Source organism: Mastomys coucha, unplaced genomic scaffold (genome assembly GCF_008632895.1).
Source record: "Mastomys coucha isolate ucsf_1 unplaced genomic scaffold, UCSF_Mcou_1 pScaffold12, whole genome shotgun sequence".
Taxonomy (NCBI): Eukaryota; Metazoa; Chordata; class Mammalia; order Rodentia; family Muridae; genus Mastomys; species Mastomys coucha.
Genome location: NW_022196894.1, coordinates 75,378,515 through 75,387,061, shown reverse-complemented (window position 1 = coordinate 75,387,061; position 8,547 = coordinate 75,378,515). Strand labels below are relative to the sequence as shown.

At 39.5% G+C, this 8,547-nt stretch overlaps 1 long non-coding RNA gene across 1 annotated transcript; it reads right to left on the bottom strand.

The window, feature by feature from the left end:
• Window positions 1-128: 128 nt before the first annotated feature.
• Window positions 129-1,116, bottom strand: LOC116086508. Its single transcript, XR_004116962.1, has 3 exons — window positions 887-1,116; window positions 711-785; window positions 129-335 (listed from the first exon to the last, which is right to left on the bottom strand). It is a non-coding gene; the product is annotated as an uncharacterized LOC116086508 (long non-coding RNA).
• Between the last annotated feature and the right edge of the window lie 7,431 nt (window positions 1,117-8,547).

The window sequence follows — 8,547 nt, the reverse complement described above, 5'->3', positions numbered from 1 at the left end:
AAAAGAAAAAAATGCTGACAGGATTCTCTGCAATGAGAAGATTTTACCTGAAGCACTTTGAAAAAGATAATAAAATTACCCAGTTAATGATAATATATACTGTCAAAAAAGGCAACAAGAAATAGAACTAGGGTATATAAGGGACATTTATTTGCTTTGTACTTAACATTTTGAGCATCTTATTGGTTTATCAGTCAAGGGAGGACAGTAGTTCAAGAAACATTTAAGAACCTACTAACCATCTAGTCTACCCATAAAAGACAGCAGATTCCTCGTTCAGTTACCAGTCGGATCCACAAAACTCCAAAATGTCTCTTGAGGACAACATCTTCTTCCTAGTTGAGAAGTGACAAGCCAATATTGCAGAGCTCAAAACAGAGAAGGAAAAAATGGTGGCTTGTCATGAGTGCTGAAGTGCTCTGAGTGAGCAAGGAGAGATAAGGTGACATCACAGAGCAAAAATGAGGCACAATGTCCCCTTATCTCTCCTTGCTCATTCAAAGCAATTCACCACCTATGGCTAAAATTCCCCCAGTAGAATTCAGTATTGCCCACCTGAAGATATCTGCTGAGTCTGGAATCTTTTAAAGATTTAAATATTAAATAATTTAAAAAAAAAAGACCTACTGTTGGGCTTGTACCATTTTGTTTTAACCACACTTAATACTTTTAAATAAAATTTGCTAACTGGTTAATAAAGGGTGACTCACCCTTCATGGTGGTGAGGGATTTCTACCAACAGGTCTATGAGATGTCAACTTGTTTCTTGTTTTTTGCTGAGTTTCCTAAAACAAAATGAATGTAACTTTGGGGTGGAGAAACACAAATAAGGAACTTATTATCAATGTGGTCTTTATTGTGAGTAGCTGGGTCTTGATTTTAGTACCAACTGGAGACTCTGGAGAATGTGGTCCAAGGTTGTCCACTTGAGAGGAGGCAGATCTGTCCAGTCTCCCATCATCCACTGGTCAAACGATGTCACATGAAATATTAATATTTTCACCTTTGGAATCTGTCCATGTACCAGAATATCTGGACAGGTTCCCACAGGCATCTCTCACATCTAGGATAGAGAAGCCTAGGGCAGAAAGCAAAAGATTCACAGTGCAGCTAAGACATGACTGGTAACCATAGCAACAACTGGAATAAGAAGATGCATTCTAAGGGGAACAGAGCAGAATCTGGAGGAGACTTTGAAGGTCATCCGTTTTTTTAACAGTACCATTACAATAAATTTTGATTAAAGTTATAAGCTGTTAATAAATGTTATCACTTCAGTTTCAATCTCTGAAACATATTTTGCTAAGAAATGCAGTTCCCTCAAGGGTCACTATGTATTTTCTATCTTTCTCATAGGATCTAGTGCATCAACAGAGTTGGAATTATACATCTTAGATGTACTTTTTTTTGGTAGAACAATGATTTTAATATTTTCAACTGTTAATATTCAACAAACAGAATAATTATTTTAAGATATATTTTGTTATGTCTCCCTTTTCATTTCTGATCTTGTTAATTAGGATACTGTCTCTGAGCCCTCTAGTTAGTCTGGCTAAGGGTTTATCTGTTTTATTGATTTTCTTAAAGAACCGGCTCCTGGTTTGGTTGATTCTTTGTATAGTTCTTTTTGTTTCTACTTGGTTGATTTCAGCCATGAATTTGATTATTTCCTGCTATCTACTCCTTTTGGGTGAATTTGCTTCTTTTTATTCTAGAGCTTTCAGGTGTACTGTCAAGCTGCTAGTGCAAGCTCTCTTAGTTTATTTTTGGAGGTACTTAGAGCTATGAGTTTTCCTTTTAGCATTGCTTTCATTGTGTCCCATAAGATTTGGTATGATGTGTCTTCATTTTCATTAAATTCTAAAAAGCCTTTAATTTCTTTATTTCTTCCTTGACCATGTTATCATTGAGTAGAGTGTTGTTCAGCTTCCATGTATATATGTGCTTTCCATTGTTTTTCTTGGTATTTAAGATCAGTCTTAGTCCATGGTGATCTGATAGGATGCATGGGATTACTTCAATCTTGTATCTGTTGAGACTTGTTTTGTAAGAGATTATATGGTCAGTTTTGGAGAAGGTACCATGAGCTGCTGAGAAGGTGGTATATTCTTTTGCTTTAGAATGAAATGGTCTATAAATATCTGTCATATCCATTTGGTTCATAACTTGTGTTAGTGTCACTGTATTTGTTTAGTTTAGATGTGCATTTTTAAAATGCTTACTATTCTAGATACTTTAAGAGATGAACTATACTTTAAAAATTACAGGTTTCCACCTCCCCCTCTAAAGAGACATTAAACTACTCAGGGGAGAAAAAGATAAACATTTTAAGGGGTCTAGTAAAGCTGGTCTACTGAATGGAAACAGTATTGAATATACAGTAGGTTCACAGCAATTAGCAGATAATAATTAATGCTTTGAAATTCTCTTCAAGTGTATAGAAGTGTGGTAAGTACTCTAAGAAATGTGAAAACAAACATGGACATGATTCAATTAACTTTTGCTCCAAGGAAGGGAAGGACTATTTTTAGAATCCAAAATACAAACTGTTCATACCTCTGACATTTCAATACTCATTACAGAGTAAAAGGGGTGTGTACTAAAGGTGTGTCTATATTCCAGGCAGAGGGATTGAAGGTGTGAATTATGGAAGTGTCTGTGTTCCATCTGTATCACACAGACCTAGGTCTTTGGATGTGATCTCTTGCCAGAGTATCTACGTTGCTGGATTAAAATTCCTCTACCAAAGAGAAAACACTTGGGGACATTTCAGAGGTCCTGACAGTTGCAACAACCTTGCTTGTTGATCATTATGCTATGTCATTTTATATGTGTATTTCTCTATATATGGGCCATTTTATTATGAACATTCCTATGTAGCATCCTAGCTATACACATTAAATTCCACAATCAAGATGTTCACAGAAAGAGTAAGTTGGTGTGTGTGTGTTGGGGGGTGAGCACAGGGAGATGGCTCAGTGGATGAAGAGCTTTCCAGGTGAGGACAGGCCTATGTTTGAATCTCAGCATCCATACAAAGCTGGCATAGCACCTATAATGTTACCACTAAAGAAGCAGAGATAGGAAGGTCCCTGGAGCTTGCTTGGGGGGGCAATCTATTGAATGGATAAGCTCCAGGTTCACTGAGAATTCTTTTCTCATAAATTAAGATGAGGAGCAACTGAGGGAGATACCAGTACTGACCTTCTGCACATACCCATGTATGTATGTACACACCAGCATGCCTACATGTGTGTACACATACAGAAGAAACAATAACAGAGAGATTTTGCTACCTCACATAATGTGAAGGCTAGTGAGAAGTAGTTGACCATTCCATATTATGATGTCACTGCTTTCTTTGACAACTTTCACTATTGCTTGCATCAGTTTAGGCCCTCAAAAGTGAAAACCAGGAACATTAAGCATACAAGAGAGTTATTTTTAAAATTAGAGAATGGGAGGGATCTAGAATAGATAGAACCAGGTTTCAGACCACAGTGCAGTTCTACATGCCACAAGTCCACAAAGTGTAAAGTCCTTGAACACAACAATGCAAACAAATAAGAAACACAGAATGACATATAAAGCCATTAAGTCTTGACCTTAAACACAGCAATACAAGCAAATAAGAAACACAAAATGATATCTATAACCATTAAGTCACGGTTAACATAAAGTACATTCGCACTAGTAAAGATTTATGATCATTCCAACTAGTGAATCTGTGGATATTTATGAAATGGCATTGAACAGTATGTCCTACATTAAAGACCAAGAGAACTGGCTTTGTCTTTGGTCATTGACAACTGTGACAAATGACAGAAAAGGAAGAAATCTCAACAAGTAGGCATGTGTAACTTTTGCTCTAGCATCAGAACAGTCTAGAGAAATGTGGCTTTTAATTAGAGATTTTGAACATGGACTTGCCAGACTGTAACAGAGGTAAACAAATGTCTACCCAAGCCCCAAGTGATGTAATGATAATGATAGCATGTGAAGCAAATAAGTAGTTCCAACAATCCTCCCTGGGGCTCCCACGCCCTTGCTTGACACAGAAGGGGATAAGGTGGGCAGTCATGTTCATCACCAGGGAATTGTGTCTGCAATGCCGTGTGCTCTCAGTGTGTTTGCCATGCAAAAATTATGTAGAATGTGTTGCCTTTTGCTTGCATTAAATTTTATTATATTTAAGCTAGTGTGTATTTGTGTATATGTACACACAAGTGTACATGCATGCCTCATGGTGCATCAGTACATGGCAAGGACAACATAGGGGATTTGGTCTCTCCTTCCATTATATGGGATTGAACTCAGGCCATCCGGTTTGGTGGCAAGTACCTTTACCTGCAGAACCATTTCCTGGCTCCAGAAACTCCTTTTGAGAGTATACTAGGGAGCTGGAGAGACAGCTCAGTGGTTAAGTGAACATGCTGCCCTTGCAGAGGACCTAGGTTTGGTTCCAGCCTACATAAATGCTTGTGACTGTAATTCCAGTCAAGTGATTGGCTAACTTCCTTCTAGCCTTCAGGGAACCAGACACACATGTCTTGAGTATCCATCCTTAGAGGCAGGAAACATTCATACATATCAAATAAAAATGAATACATATTTTCTTTAAAGAGTACATTAGGGAGCTGGGATTGTAGCTCAAGTGTTGGTGGCTTGGTGCCTCTTCATTTGTGCACGTGTAATTGTTTTGTTTTGGTTTTGAGACAGGGTTTCTCTGCATAGCCATGGCTATTCAGTAACTCACTTTGTAGACAAGACTGGCCTTGAACTCACAGAGATACACCTGCCTCTGCCTCTAAAGTGCTGGGATTAGAGCCATGTACACACCATTACAGCTGACTACATGGCATCTTTTCAATCAAGGCTATTCTGTGGTTTAATAGAAATAACGTTCATACTTCAGTCTTGGATTCCTTACTTGTACCTCTTTTTTTCCTTTTTCTTTTTTTCTGGAAATTAGATCAAAGGTATCATATATTTCAAAGTAAGTGGTCAGTTGCTTACTTATCCTGCTAACTATCATTTTTCTTGGAATCATTTTCAGAGGAAATGGATGCCACCATTTTGAACATGGTTGCCTGTGTTATAATAAAAACTGTATCATTTCCCCTTTCCAGTAAAATAAGCAAGGGGTATTTGAAAAAGTTAAAGTCAGGTCAGGTTAGTCAGGAACTTTTAAAAACTGTGTGTAGGGGGAGTGCACACACTTTTGTGGATGCTATAGTGTCTATAGGGAAGCCACACCCTTTGTCCCACCAGCTAGTTATCCATGTGCTGGCAAATCTCCCAGCTCTCTGCTCTGATTCTTCTCCTTTTGCTAGAACTTTCCTGCAGTCTCTCACTGATTCCCAAAACTTTCAATGCCCTTTTAACAAGATTCCCTTGTGCTCATGGTCGCTACAAATGCAGTTGTGGGATACATGACTTACCCTTGCCAGGCAGACAGAGCCATTCTGAAACTCTGCTCCCTTTGGGGGCTCTGCACACTTACCAGGAAGCTTTAGTCAAAAGTCAGTCATAAAGAGTTAAGAGGGAAAGGAAGGGACAGCAGAATGATGGCCCTTCCACAGCTTTGCCACTTCCCTTGCTGTCAGCTGTCAGCTGTGTCAGCTGTGAGTGTGAGTGCGAGTGTGTTTCTCTTTTTTGACTAGGCATAGGTCAAGAAACGGCTGCCGCTGAGTGTGCCAGCCTCAGTGAGAGCAGAACAGAGGAAGCCATGTCTGTAGATTTAAAGCATGAGGGCTGGAAAAAAAAATAACAAGATCATAAACATCTGGGGAGGGAAGGGGAAAGATATTTCTATGCTGTGCTTCTTGAACACAGAAGCACAATGCAGAAACATGAAAGAGATGGGAAAGTCCGTTGAGATGGCTCAGTGTGTAAAGGCACAAGCCTAATGGCCTGAGTTGAGACCCTAGTACATTGTCCTCTGACTGCCACACATGTGTGCACGTGCCTACACACACACACACACACACACACACACACACACACACACACACACACACACACACACACGAAGCACTTAAGTCCACATGAGCTGCAAACAAGCTTAGTAGACTCCATTTAATTATGTGCTTTTCCTCCAGAAAACCCCTCCCTGCTGTACTAGCTTCAAAAAGCTAGAAACTGAGAGAGAACTGTAGAGGAAGTGGAAGGGTCTGATGAGAGCACAGTCAGGGTTACAAGAGGTCAAAGCAAGGCTTCCTTCTAGCTCAGGAAAGAAATAAAATGGGAAGCAAGCGAACTAATGTGAAACCAGAGGGGAACCCAAGAAGAAGGCATGAGAAGTGATGCAACCAGCTTCCCTTAGGAAGAGAGTTAATGCGTGGCAGATGTGTCGGGGGATAGAACTTTGTGTTTAGGAAAATGGAGAGGTGGGGCTTATGGGAGAATGGTTTGGAAGTGAATGAGATGAGCAAACTTAAAGATCTTTAGGATCATAAGGATGTCTAGTGTGATTTCCTGAGAACACTGAAATCACCCTGGTCATGGGAGAATTTGAATAGAAGACACTATGTACATTATATGTCAGTTTCCTAAATGAGTAGGAAACACTGATCTTGGGGACAAGAGGATATGGGAGGTTTGTAGAGAGTGATATAGAATGAGTCAAAAAGGAGGTTTGTGTGACATACACACACATACACACACCGCACACAATCACAAAATAACCAGTGTGTGTTAAAGAGATGTTTTTATTATCACAACGGGAAGTCTAGAAGTAAGATGGATGTCTGGAGTAGACAGACTCAACATTGAATGCTATTATTACACTGTATCTTAGCTCTTTTTGCCTTTCTACCTAGCCTGGGGCTTCAAATTAACTTGACTTTGGGGGTCTTAAAACAACTTTGTAGTGGGGCCAGAACTGTGTTCTCTGTTCATATGCCACAAAGACATAGAGTGGCTTCAAATCTAGCACTTTCAAAAGGAGAATTCCCCAAACTGTTTCCAAGAAACCTCTCCTTGTATCTCACAGCCATTGAGTAATAGTTGAATGATGGTCTAATCACTGGTACAATAAATAAGTAAACAAATGAACAAACAACATACATACATAGCTCTTACTTAGGTGAGCCACATCCAGCTCTTAAGTCAAAACCACCTTGGTATGTATTATACACCCTTGTGTCTCAATAAGAGAAAGTGAGCATGAATATCAGGACTCTGTCACTTCTCCAGTTACATTCATCTGTGACTGCAAAGTGTCCCGGACTCCTGCTGTTAAGGCAGTAGGTGATGAATCAACCAAATCTCCAAGTCCCTAAACAAAGCTTTACCTTTCTGTTAAGGAGTCAAGTTTCCTTTGATACTGCTGAATATGCTCAACAGTTCCCACCTTGCAAAGGATAGTACCTCTGGACCCCAAATGGAGCTAAGGGCCATAAGAGCATATTTCATTTTGTCTTATAAAACTGCCAAATGTTGCAGATTCTTTTCTCAGTCTCCAGGACACCCTTACATTGTTTCCACTAAGACTACACAGATTCTCCCCAAGCCATACATCCCAAATGTCTTTTTGCAACAGAATTAACCCCTTTGTCCCACACCTTGAAAATCAAGAATTATGCTCAAGTCTAGAAGTTTGAAGTTCCAAGGGCTAAGATCACAGTTGGTTGTAGAGTGGTTGCCTAGAGTGTACACAGCCTCGGGTTCTACCCTTGGTACCACAAGACAAGAGAGTGGAAAGTGGTAGGAATTTGAAATCTTTACACACTTTTGTAGCAGGCAGAGACAGTAGACAGGTGGTCAGAATAGCCAAAAGTAATATAAATATAAGGTTTTCATAATCTTGCTTAAAAATGACTGGTACCTCCCACACATAGTGATTTATCAACACTGAAGAGTTTCAGATAGGACTATTCATGAGCAGGCCCAGCCAACCATACCAGCTTCACTGTCCACATTTCAAAGGCATTCTTGATTTCCATGATCATATCTTTATAACTCTAGGCTTCCAAAGGTCCTTGCGATCCTACCAACAATTGCTTCCCATCACGTGGTGTGGCTCCTGCTCTCCTTCTGAGACATCAGCTATCTCTTCCTCTGAAGCCACCACAGACATCTCCAGCACCAGTTTCGTTATTCCTCTCTGCTCCTGTGCCTCTTCCTAACTGGTTTCTTTCAGATACAGCTCACATGGTTTTGTACCATGGGTTTCTGTATTTATGTCTTCTCATGAGAGTACAAGGATGTCAAATAATGTTTTCCCCTTGTCTTAATTCTCATATCTGAAAATTAAGCAGTATTTATGTTTGCTGGATAGACTTCTTTCCTTTGAGAGAAACACCTTTCAATGTATAATTAACTCTATAGAATTACTTCTTTCTATTTTGATGGTAGTAAACTACTTGTGTTGAATAAAACTCACTATAACGATTTTCTAGGATTAGCTGAGCACAGAGGGCAGCACTTTTCTGAGGTGGCTGAGATATGAAGAGGGCTCAGGAAGTTTCAATGCTTAGTCTGAAAACAAAAACAGAACAAAACAAAACAAAACAAAAAACTCATTATAAGAACACACCGAGCCAA